The sequence below is a fragment of the Telmatherina bonti genome (genome assembly GCF_933228915.1).
Source record: "Telmatherina bonti genome assembly, chromosome: 14".
In the NCBI taxonomy this organism is placed as follows: domain Eukaryota; kingdom Metazoa; phylum Chordata; class Actinopteri; order Atheriniformes; family Telmatherinidae; genus Telmatherina; species Telmatherina bonti.
The window spans coordinates 5,343,792-5,356,855 of NC_136612.1; positions in this window are offsets into that span (position 1 = coordinate 5,343,792).

Sequence of the window (13,064 nt, forward strand, 5' to 3'; positions counted from 1 at the left end):
GTTAGAGACAGGTCTGTAACTGGTTAGAGACAGGTCTGTAGCTGGTTAGAGACAGGTCTGTAACTGGTTAGAGACAGGTCTGTAGCTGGTTAGAGACAGGTCTGTAACTGGTTAGATACAGGTCTGTAGCTGGTTAGAGACAGGTCTGTAGCTGGTTAGAGACAGGTCTATAGCTGGTTAGACTGCTCTGTAGCTGGTTAGAGACAGGTCTATAAGCTGGTTAGAGACAGGTCTGTAGCTGGTTAGAGACAGGTCTATAGCTGGTTAGAGACAGGTCTTTAACTGGTTAGAGACAGGTCTGTAGCTGGTTAGAGACAGGTCTGTAGCTGGTTAGAGACAGGTCTATAGCTGGTTAGAGACAGGTCTGTAACTGGTTAGAGACAGGTCTGTAGCTGGTTACAGACAGGTCTGTAACTGGTTAGAGACAGGTCTATAGCTGGTTAGAGACAGGTCTATAGCTGGTTAGAGACAGGTCTATAACTGGTTAGAGACAGGTCTGTAGCTGGTTAGAGACAGGTCTGTAACTGGTTAGAGACAGGTCTGTAGCTGGTTAGAGACAGGTCTGTAGCTGGTTAGAGACAGGTCTATAGCTGGTTAGACCTCTCTGTAGCTGGTTAGAGACAGGTCTGTAGCTGGTTAGAGACAGTTCTGTAGCTGGTTAGAGACAGGTCTGTAGCGGCTTAGAGACAGGTCTGTAGCGGCTTAGAGACAGGTCTATAGCTGGTTAGGCTTCTCTGTAGCCGGTTAGAGACAGGTATATAGCTGGTTAGAGACAGGTCTGTAGCTGGTTAGAAACAGGTCTGTAGCTGTTAGACAGGTCTATAGCTGGTTAGAGACAGGTCTGTAGCTGTTAGACAGGTATATAGCTGGTTAGAGACAGGTCTGTAGCTGGTTAGATACAGGTCTGTAGCTGGTTAGAGACAGGTCTGTAGCTGGTTAGAGACAAGTCTGTAGCTGGTTAGATACAGGTCTGTAGCTGGGTAGAGACAGGTCTGTAGCTGCTTCGAGACAGGTCTGTAGCTGGTTAGATACAGGTCTGTAGCTGGTTAGAGACAGGTCTAAAGCTGGTTGGACTGCTCTGTAGCTGGTTAGAGACAGGTCTGTTGCTGTTTAGAGACAGTTGTGTAGCTGGTTAGAGACACGTCTGTAGCTGCTTAGAGACAGGTCTGTAGCGGCTTAGAGACAGGTCTGTAGCGGCTTAGAGACAGGTCTATAGCTGGTTAGAGACAGGTCTGTAGCTGGTTAGAGACAGGTCTGTAGCTGGTTAGAGACATGTCTGTAACTGGTTAGATACAGGTCTGTAGCTGGTTAGAGACAGGTCTATAGCTGGTCAGAGACTGGTCTGTAGCTGGTTAGAGACAGGTCTATAGCTGGTTAGACTGCTCTGTAGCCGGTTAGAGACAGGTCTATAGCTGGTTAGAGACAGGTCTGTAACTGGTTAGAGACAGGTCTATAAGCTGGTTAGACACAGGTCTATAGCTGGTTAGAGACAGGTCTGTAGCTGTTAGACAGGTCTGTAGCTGGTTAGAGACAGGTCTGTAGCTGGTTAGATACAGGTCTATAGCTGGTCATAGACTGGTCTGTAGCTGGTTAGAGACAGGTCTATAGCTGGTTAGACTGCTCTGTAGCTGGTTAGATACAGGTCTATAAGCTGCTTAGAGACAGGTCTATAGCTGGTTAGAGACAGGTCTGTAGCTGGTTAGAGACAGGTCTGTAGCTGGTTAGAGACAGGTCTGTAGATGGTTAGATACAGGTCTGTAGCTGCTTAGAGACAGGTCTGTAGCTGATTAGAGACAGGTCTGTAGCTGGTTAGAGACAGGTCTATAGCTGGTTAGAGACAGGTCTGTAACTGGTTAGAGACAGGTCTGTAGCTGGTTAGAGACAGGTCTGTAACTGGTTAGAGACAGGTCTGTAGCTGGTTAGAGACAGGTCTGTAACTGGTTAGATACAGGTCTGTAGCTGGTTAGAGACAGGTCTGTAGCTGGTTAGAGACAGGTCTATAGCTGGTTAGACTGCTCTGTAGCTGGTTAGAGACAGGTCTATAAGCTGGTTAGAGACAGGTCTGTAGCTGGTTAGAGACAGGTCTATAGCTGGTTAGAGACAGGTCTTTAACTGGTTAGAGACAGGTCTGTAGCTGGTTAGAGACAGGTCTGTAGCTGGTTAGAGACAGGTCTATAGCTGGTTAGAGACAGGTCTGTAACTGGTTAGAGACAGGTCTGTAGCTGGTTACAGACAGGTCTGTAACTGGTTAGAGACAGGTCTATAGCTGGTTAGAGACAGGTCTATAGCTGGTTAGACTGCTCTGTAGCCGGTTAGAGACAGGTCTATAGCTGGTTAGAGACAGGTCTGTAACTGGTTAGAGACAGGTCTATAAGCTGGTTAGAGACAGGTCTGTAGCTGGTTAGAGACAGGTCTGTAACTGGTTAGAGACAGGTCTGTAACTGGTTAGAGACAGGTCTATAGCTGGTTAGAGACAGGTCTATAGCTGGTTAGGCTGCTCTGTAGCCGGTTAGAGACAGGTCTATAGCTGGTTAGAGACAGGTCTGTAGCTGGTCAGAGACAGGTCTGTAGCTGGTTTGAGACAGGTCTATAGCTTGTTGGACTGCTCTGTAGCTGGTTAGAGACAGGTCTGTAGCTGCTTAGAGACAGGTCTGTAGCGGCTTAGAGACAGGTCTATAGCTGGTTAGACTGCTCTGTAGCCGGTAAGAGACAGGTCTATAGCTGGTTAGAGACAGGTCTGTAACTGGTTAGAGACAGGTCTATAAGCTGGTTAGAGACAGGTCTGTAACTGGTTAGAGACAGGTCTATAGCTGGTTAGACTGCTCTGTAGCTGGTTAGAGACAGGTCTGTAGCTGGTTAGAGACAGATCTATAGATGGTTAGACTGCTCTGTAGCTGGTTAGATAAAGGTCTATAGCTGGTCAGAGACAGGTCTGTAGCTGGTTAGAGACAGGTCTATAGCTGGTTAGAGACAGGTCTGTAGCTGGTTAGAGACAGGTCTGTAGCTCTTAGACAGGTATATAGCTGGTTAGAGACAGGTCTGTAGCTGGTTAGAAACAGGTCTGTAGCTGGTTAGAGACAGGTCTGTAGCTGGTTAGAGACAGGTCTGTAGCTGGTTAGATACAGGTCTGTCGCTGGTTAGAGACAGGTCTATAGCTGGTTAGAGACAGGTCTGTAGCTGGTTAGAGACAGGTCTATAACTGGTTAGAGACAGGTCTGTAGCTGGTTAGAGACAGGTCTGTAACTGGTTAGAGACAGGTCTGTAGCTGGTTAGAGACAGGTCTGTAGCTGGTTAGAGACAGGTCTATAGCTGGTTAGACCTCTCTGTAGCTGGTTAGAGACAGGTCTGTAGCTGGTTAGAGACAGTTCTGTAGCTGGTTAGAGACAGGTCTGTAGCGGCTTAGAGACAGGTCTGTAGCGGCTTAGAGACAGGTCTATAGCTGGTTAGAGACAGGTCTGTAGCTGGTTAGAAACAGGTCTGTAGCTGTTAGACAGGTCTATAGCTGGTTAGAGACAGGTCTGTAGCTGTTAGACAGGTATATAGCTGGTTAGAGACAGGTCTGTAGCTGGTTAGATACAGGTCTGTAGCTGGTTAGAGACAGGTCTGTAGCTGGTTAGAGACAAGTCTGTAGCTGGTTAGATACAGGTCTGTAGCTGGGTAGAGACAGGTCTGTAGCTGCTTCGAGACAGGTCTGTAGCTGGTTAGATACAGGTCTGTAGCTGGTTAGAGACAGGTCTAAAGCTGGTTGGACTGCTCTGTAGCTGGTTAGAGACAGGTCTGTTGCTGGTTAGAGACAGTTGTGTAGCTGGTTAGAGACACGTCTGTAGCTGCTTAGAGACAGGTCTGTAGCGGCTTAGAGACAGGTCTGTAGCGGCTTAGAGACAGGTCTATAGCTGGTTAGAGACAGGTCTGTAGCTGGTTAGAGACAGGTCTGTAGCTGGTTAGAGACATGTCTGTAACTGGTTAGATACAGGTCTGTAGCTGGTTAGAGACAGGTCTATAGCTGGTCAGAGACTGGTCTGTAGCTGGTTAGAGACAGGTCTATAGCTGGTTAGACTGCTCTGTAGCCGGTTAGAGACAGGTCTATAGCTGGTTAGAGACAGGTCTGTAACTGGTTAGAGACAGGTCTATAAGCTGGTTAGACACAGGTCTATAGCTGGTTAGAGACAGGTCTGTAGCTGTTAGACAGGTCTTTAGCTGGTTAGAGACAGGTCTGTAGCTGGTTAGATACAGGTCTATAGCTGGTCATAGACTGGTCTGTAGCTGGTTAGAGACAGGTCTATAGCTGGTTAGACTGCTCTGTAGCTGGTTAGATACAGGTCTATAAGCTGCTTAGAGACAGGTCTATAGCTGGTTAGAGACAGGTCTGTAGCTGGTTAGAGACAGGTCTGTAGCTGGTTAGAGACAGGTCTGTAGATGGTTAGATACAGGTCTGTAGCTGCTTAGAGACAGGTCTGTAGCTGATTAGAGACAGGTCTGTAGCTGGTTAGAGACAGGTCTATAGCTGGTTAGAGACAGGTCTGTAACTGGTTAGAGACAGGTCTGTAGCTGGTTAGAGACAGGTCTGTAACTGGTTAGAGACAGGTCTGTAGCTGGTTAGAGACAGGTCTGTAACTGGTTAGATACACGTCTGTAGCTGGTTAGAGACAGGTCTGTAGCTGGTTAGAGACAGGTCTATAGCTGGTTAGACTGCTCTGTAGCTGGTTAGAGACAGGTCTATAAGCTGGTTAGAGACAGGTCTGTAGCTGGTTAGAGACAGGTCTATAGCTGGTTAGAGACAGGTCTTTAACTGGTTAGAGACAGGTCTGTAGCTGGTTAGAGACAGGTCTGTAGCTGCTTAGAGACAGGTCTATAGCTGGTTAGAGACAGGTCTGTAACTGGTTAGAGACAGGTCTGTAGCTGGTTACAGACAGGTCTGTAACTGGTTAGAGACAGGTCTATAGCTGGTTAGAGACAGGTCTATAGCTGGTTAAACTGCTCTGTAGCCGGTTAGAGACAGGTCTATAGCTGGTTAGAGACAGGTCTGTAACTGGTTAGAGACAGGTCTATAAGCTGGTTAGAGACAGGTCTGTAGCTGGTTAGAGACAGGTCTGTAACTGGTTAGAGACAGGTCTGTAACTGGTTAGAGACAGGTCTATAGCTGGTTAGAGACAGGTCTATAGCTGGTTAGGCTGCTCTGTAGCCGGTTAGAGACAGGTCTATAGCTGGTTAGAGACAGGTCTGTAGCTGGTCAGAGACAGGTCTGTAGCTGGTTTGAGACAGGTCTATAGCTTGTTGGACTGCTCTGTAGCTGGTTAGAGACAGGTCTGTAGCTGCTTAGAGACAGGTCTGTAGCGGCTTAGAGACAGGTCTATAGCTGGTTAGACTGCTCTGTAGCCGGTAAGAGACAGGTCTATAGCTGCTTAGAGACAGGTCTGTAACTGGTTAGAGACAGGTCTATAAGCTGGTTAGAGACAGGTCTGTAACTGGTTAGAGACAGGTCTATAGCTGGTTAGACTGCTCTGTAGCTGGTTAGAGACAGGTCTGTAGCTGGTTAGAGACAGATCTATAGATGGTTAGACTGCTCTGTAGCTGGTTAGATAAAGGTCTATAGCTGGTCAGAGACAGGTCTGTAGCTGGTTAGAGACAGGTCTATAGCTGGTTAGAGACAGGTCTGTAGCTGGTTAGAGACAGGTCTGTAGCTCTTAGACAGGTATATAGCTGGTTAGAGACAGGTCTGTAGCTGGTTAGAAACAGGTCTGTAGCTGGTTAGAGACAGGTCTGTAGCTGGTTAGAGACAGGTCTGTAGCTGGTTAGAGACAGGTCTATAGCTGGTTAGAGACAGGTCTGTAGCTGGTTAGAGACAGGTCTATAACTGGTTAGAGACAGGTCTGTAGCTGGTTAGAGACAGGTCTGTAACTGGTTAGAGACAGGTCTGTAGCTGGTTAGAGACAGGTCTGTAGCTGGTTAGAGACAGGTCTATAGCTGGTTAGAGACAGGTCTGTAGCTGGTTAGAGACAGTTCTGTAGCTGGTTAGAGACAGGTCTGTAGCGGCTTAGAGACAGGTCTGTAGCGGCTTAGAGACAGGTCTATAGCTGGTTAGGCTTCTCTGTAGCCGGTTAGAGACAGGTATATAGCTGGTTAGAGACAGGTCTGTAGCTGGTTAGAAACAGGTCCGTAGCTGTTAGACAGGTCTATAGCTGGTTAGAGACAGGTCTGTAGCTGGTTAGATACAGGTCTGTAGCTGGTTAGAGACAGGTCTGTAGCTGGTTAGAGACAAGTCAGTAGCTGGTTAGATACAGGTCTGTAGCTGGGTAGAGACAGGTCTGTAGCTGCTTCGAGACAGGTCTGTAGCTGGTTAGATACAGGTCTGTAGCTGGTTAGATACAGGTCTGTAGCTGGTTAGAGACAAGTCTGTAGCTGGTTAGATACAGGTCTGTAGCTGGGTAGAGACAGGTCTGTAGCTGCTTCGAGACAGGTCTGTAGCTGGTTAGAGACAGGTCCTTAGCTGGTTAGAGACAGGTCTATAGCTGGTTAGACTGCTCTGTAGCCGGTTAGAGACAGGTCTATAGCTGGTTAGAGACAGGTCTGTAACTGGTTAGAGACAGGTCTATAAGCTGGTTAGAGACAGGTCTGTAGCTGGTTAGAGACAGGTCTGTAACTGGTTAGAGACAGGTCTGTAACTGGTTAGAGACAGGTCTATAGCTGGTTAGAGACAGGTCTATAGCTGGTTAGAGACAGGTCTGTAGCCGGTTAGAGACAGGTCTATAGCTGGTTAGAGACAGGTCTGTAGCTGGTCAGAGACAGGTCTGTAGCTGGTTTGAGAAAGGTCTATAGCTGGTTGGACTGCTCTGTAGCTGGTTAGAGACAGGTCTGTAGCTGGTTAGAGACAGTTCTGTAGCTGGTTAGAGACAGGTCTGTAGCTGCTTAGAGACAGGTCTGTAGCTGCTTAGAGACAGGTCTGTAGCGGCTTAGAGACAGGTCTATAGCTGGTTAGACTGCTCTGTAGCCGGTAAGAGACAGGTCTATAGCTGGTTAGAGACAGGTCTGTAACTGGTTAGAGACAGGTCTATAAGCTGGTTTGAGACAGGTCTGTAACTGGTTAGAGACAAGTCTATAGCTGGTTAGACTGCTCTGTAGCTGGTTAGAGACAGGTCTGTAGCTGGTTAGAGACAGGTCTATAGCTGCTTAGAAACAGATCTATAGCTGGTTAGACTGCTCTGTAGCTGGTTAGATACAGGTCTATAGCTGGTCAGAGACAGGTCTGTAGCTGGTTAGAGACAGGTCTGTAGCTGTTAGACAGGTCTATAGCTGGTTAGAGACAGGTCTGTAGCTGTTAGACAGGTATATAGCTGGTTAGAGACCGGTCTGTAGCTGGTTAGAGACAGGTCCATAGCTGGTTAGATACAGGTCTGTAGCTGGGTAGACTGCTCTGTAGCTGGTTAGAGACAGGTCTGTAGCTGGTTAGAGACAGGTCTTTAGCTGGTTAGAGACAGGTCTGTAACTGGTTAGAGACAGGTCTGTAACTGGTTAGAGACAGGTCTGTTGCTGGTTAGAGACAGGTCTATAGCTGGTTAGAGACAATTCTGTAGCTGGTTAGAGACAGGTCTGTAGCTGGTTAGAGACAGGTCTATAACTGGTTAGAGACAGGTCTGTAGCTGGTTAGAGACAGGTCTGTAACTGGTTAGAGACAGGTCTGTAGCTGGTTAGAGACAGGTCTATAGCTGGTTAGACCTCTCTGTAGCTGGTTAGAGACAGGTCTGTAACTGGTTAGAGACAGGTCTATAGCTGGTTAGACTGCTCTGTAGCTGGTTAGAGACAGGTCTGTAGCTGGTTAGAGACAGGTCTATAGCTGGTCAGAGACTGGTCTGTAGCTGGGTTGAGACAGGTCTATAGCTGGTTAGACTGCTATGTAGCCGGTTAGAGACAGGTCTGTAACTGGTTAGAGACAGGTCTGTAGCTGGTTAGAGACAGGTCTGTAACTGGTTAGAGACAGGTCTGTAGCTGGTTAGAGACAGGTCTATAGCTGGTTAGAGACAGGTCTATAGCTGGTTAGAGACAGGTCTGTAGCTGGTTAGAGACAGGTCTGTAACTGGTTAGAGACAGGTCTATAGCTGGTTAGACTGCTCTGTAGCTGGTTAGAGACAGGTCTGTAGCTGGTTAGAGACAGGTCTATAGCTGGTCAGAGACTGGTCTGTAGCTGGGTTGAGACAGGTCTATAGCTGGTTAGACTGCTATGTAGCCGGTTAGAGACAGGTCTATAGCTGGTTAGAGACAGGTCTGTAACTGGTTAGAGACAGGTCTATAAGCTGGTTAGAGACAGGTCTGTAGCTGGTTAGAGAAAGGTCTGTAGCTGGTTAGAGACAGGTCTGTAACTGGTTAGAGACAGGTCTGTAGCTGGTTAGAGACAGGTCTGTAACTGGTTAGAGACTGGTCTATAGCTGGTTAGACTGCTCTTTAGCTGGTTAGAGACAGGTCTGTAGCGGCTTAGAGACAGGTCTGTAGCGGCTTAGAGACAGGTCTATAGCTGGTTAGGCTTCTCTGTAGCCGGTTAGAGACAGGTATATAGCTGGTTAGAGACAGGTCTGTAGCTGGTTAGAAACAGGTCCGTAGCTGTTAGACAGGTCTATAGCTGGTTAGAGACAGGTCTGTAGCTGGTTAGATACAGGTCTGTAGCTGGTTAGAGACAGGTCTGTAGCTGGTTAGAGACAAGTCAGTAGCTGGTTAGATACAGGTCTGTAGCTGGGTAGAGACAGGTCTGTAGCTGCTTCGAGACAGGTCTGTAGCTGGTTAGATACAGGTCTGTAGCTGGTTAGATACAGGTCTGTAGCTGGTTAGAGACAAGTCTGTAGCTGGTTAGATACAGGTCTGTAGCTGGGTAGAGACAGGTCTGTAGCTGCTTCGAGACAGGTCTGTAGCTGGTTAGAGACAGGTCCTTAGCTGGTTAGAGACAGGTCTATAGCTGGTTAGACTGCTCTGTAGCCGGTTAGAGACAGGTCTATAGCTGGTTAGAGACAGGTCTGTAGCTGGTCAGAGACAGGTCTGTAGCTGGTTTGAGACAGGTCTATAGCTGGTGAGAGACTGGTCTGTAGCTGGTTAGAGACAGGTCTATAGCTGGTTAGACTGCTCTGTAGCCGGTTAGAGACAGGTCTATAGCTGGTTAGAGACAGGTCTGTAACTGGTTAGAGACAGGTCTATAAGCTGGTTAGAGACAGGTCTGTAGCTGGTTAGAGACAGGTCTGTAACTGGTTAGAGACAGGTCTGTAACTGGTTAGAGACAGGTCTATAGCTGGTTAGAGACAGGTCTATAGCTGGTTAGAGACAGGTCTGTAGCCGGTTAGAGACAGGTCTATAGCTGGTTAGAGACAGGTCTGTAGCTGGTCAGAGACAGGTCTGTAGCTGGTTTGAGAAAGGTCTATAGCTGGTTGGACTGCTCTGTAGCTGGTTAGAGACAGGTCTGTAGCTGGTTAGAGACAGTTCTGTAGCTGGTTAGAGACAGGTCTGTAGCTGCTTAGAGACAGGTCTGTAGCTGCTTAGAGACAGGTCTGTAGCGGCTTAGAGACAGGTCTATAGCTGGTTAGACTGCTCTGTAGCCGGTAAGAGACAGGTCTATAGCTGGTTAGAGACAGGTCTGTAACTGGTTAGAGACAGGTCTATAAGCTGGTTTGAGACAGGTCTGTAACTGGTTAGAGACAAGTCTATAGCTGGTTAGACTGCTCTGTAGCTGGTTAGAGACAGGTCTGTAGCTGGTTAGAGACAGGTCTATAGCTGCTTAGAAACAGATCTATAGCTGGTTAGACTGCTCTGTAGCTGGTTAGATACAGGTCTATAGCTGGTCAGAGACAGGTCTGTAGCTGGTTAGAGACAGGTCTGTAGCTGTTAGACAGGTCTATAGCTGGTTAGAGACAGGTCTGTAGCTGTTAGACAGGTATATAGCTGGTTAGAGACCGGTCTGTAGCTGGTTAGAGACAGGTCCATAGCTGGTTAGATACAGGTCTGTAGCTGGGTAGACTGCTCTGTAGCTGGTTAGAGACAGGTCTGTAGCTGGTTAGAGAAAGGTCTGTAGCTGGTTAGAGACAGGTCTTTAGCTGGTTAGAGACAGGTCTGTAACTGGTTAGAGACCATTTATAGCTGGTTATAGACAGGTCTGTAGCTGGTTAGAGACAGGTCTGTTGCTGGTTAGAGACAGGTCTATTGCTGGTTAGAGACAATTCTGTAGCTGGTTAGAGACAGGTCTGTAGCTGGTTAGAGACAGGTCTATAACTGGTTAGAGACAGGTCTGTAGCTGGTTAGAGACAGGTCTGTAACTGGTTAGAGACAGGTCTGTAGCTGGTTAGAGACAGGTCTATAGCTGGTTAGACCTCTCTGTAGCTGGTTAGAGACAGGTCTGTAACTGGTTAGAGACAGGTCTATAGCTGGTTAGACTGCTCTGTAGCTGGTTAGAGACAGGTCTGTAGCTGGTTAGAGACAGGTCTATAGCTGGTCAGAGACTGGTCTGTAGCTGGGTTGAGACAGGTCTATAGCTGGTTAGACTGCTATGTAGCCGGTTAGAGACAGGTCTGTAACTGGTTAGAGACAGGTCTGTAGCTGGTTAGAGACAGGTCTGTAACTGGTTAGAGACAGGTCTGTAGCTGGTTAGAGACAGGTCTATAGCTGGTTAGAGACAGGTCTATAGCTGGTTAGAGACAGGTCTGTAGCTGGTTAGAGACAGGTCTGTAACTGGTTAGAGACAGGTCTATAGCTGGTTAGACTGCTCTGTAGCTGGTTAGAGACAGGTCTGTAGCTGGTTAGAGACAGGTCTATAGCTGGTCAGAGACTGGTCTGTAGCTGGGTTGAGACAGGTCTATAGCTGGTTAGACTGCTATGTAGCCGGTTAGAGACAGGTCTATAGCTGGTTAGAGACAGGTCTGTAACTGGTTAGAGACAGGTCTATAAGCTGGTTAGAGACAGGTCTGTAGCTGGTTAGAGAAAGGTCTGTAGCTGGTTAGAGACAGGTCTGTAGCTGGTTAGAGACAGGTCTGTAACTGGTTAGAGACAGGTCTGTAGCTGGTTAGAGACAGGTCTGTAACTGGTTAGAGACTGGTCTATAGCTGGTTAGACTGCTCTTTAGCTGGTTAGAGACAGGTCTGTAGCTGGTTAGAGACAGGTCTGTAGCTGGTTAGAGACAGGTCTATAGCTGGTCAGAGACTGGTCTGTAGCTGGTTAGAGACAGGTCTATAGCTGGTTAGAGACAGGTCTGTAGCTGGTTAGAGACAGGTCTGTAGCTGTTAGACAGGTCTATAGCTGGTTAGACTGCTCTGTAGCTGGTTAGATACAGGTCTGTAGCTGGTTAGAGACAGGTCTGTAGCTGGTTAGAGACAGGTCTATAGCTGGTTAGACTGCTCTATAGCTGGTTAGAGACAGGTCTATAGCTGGTTAGAGACAGGTCTGTAACTGGTTAGAGACAGGTCTGTAGCTGGTTAGAGACAGGTCTATAGCTGGTTAGAGACAGGTCTGTAGCTGGTTAGAGACAGGTCTGTAGCTGGTTAGAGACATGTCTATAGCTGGTCAGAGACTGGTCTGTAGCTGGTTAGAGACAGGTCTATAGCTGGTTAGAGACAGGTCTGTAGCTGGTTAGAGACAGGTCTATAGCTGGTTAGACTGCTCTGTAGCTGGTTAGATACAGGTCTGTAGCTGGTTAGAGACAGGTCTGTAGCTGGTTAGAGACAGGTCTATAGCTTGTTAGACTGCTCTATAGCTGGTTAGAGACAGGTCTATAGCTGGTTAGAGACAGGTCTGTAACTGGTTAGAGACAGGTCTGTAGCTGGTTAGAGACAGGTCTGTAGCTGGTTAGAGACAGGTCTATAGCTGGTTAGAGACAGGTCTGTAGCTGGTTAGAGACAGGTCTGTAGCTGGTTAGAGACATGTCTATAGCTGGTCAGAGACTGGTCTGTAGCTGGTTAGAGACAGGTCTATAGCTGGTTAGAGACAGGTCTGTAGCTGGTTAGAGACAGGTCTATAGCTGGTTAGACTGCTTTGTAGCTGGTTAGAGACAGTTCTGCACTTGATAAGAGACAGGTCTATATCTGGTTAGACATAGGTCTTTAATCGGTAAGGGACAGGTCAATAGCTGGTTCGAGACATGTCAACTATTTGTTAGAGACTTCAGACGGCTAGAGACAACCACCTGGACTGAGCTAACGTCGTTTTCCCTCCAATGCTTTACCCTGGTCTACTGCTGTGCAACTGTTGGCACTGCATTGACTTCCATACTTACCTGCAGCCAGAGCTGAGCTGAGAGTAATCCAGGTGAAAGCGGTAATAAGGACTGGTAGAGTATGAAAGGAATTAGATGATAGATTGGGGGCATTTTATCACAGAGAGACACCTTGGGTATTTGTTAAGACTCGGAGTCCAGTCACTGACCCCGGTCACTCATGAGAAGGGTTCCAATAATTAGTGTATATGCTTTTGCTGATCGTGTTTTTCTTTTAAATTTTTTTTTATTGAAACATCTATAGCTTAATTGTTTTTGTCTATGTTGTTCATCTGCTGCACTAAAGTATTGCTGCCTATCTGGTGATTTAATTATGATTTTAGTTTTGACTGGATTTTATTGGTTGCATGTATTACAAGTGTAAGTCTGGCACTTTTATTTTGTGATGCACAGGAGACAATAAGTGTTTTTATCTCATTTAATGGTTTGGTCTTGCTTAGGCTCTTTGACCAATTGGTCAAAAACACGTATGTGTTGGTCAATTCCAGCTGGAAAGAGCCAGTTGCCATGGGAACCCAGTGGTTAACAGCTAACACTGAACAGGGATGGTACAGTTCTAGCGGGTTGGTTTCTACAATACGGGACCCAGTTCAGCATCACTCTAGGTAGTCTAAATGGGTGTATTAGCCAGTCATCACCATGGGCCAGGACCTTCCCCACTAATTCTCCCAGTTAGTCTTCCAGCAGGTACGCGTATCACCACAGTATGGACAAGTTCACAGCAACCAGTCTGATTGCCTTCCATGTTGTCACAGTTTGTGTTAATCTATGGTCCACATCACCCTGGCGATCATCAGAAGGAAGGTGATGATAAGGAAACTGATTCTGT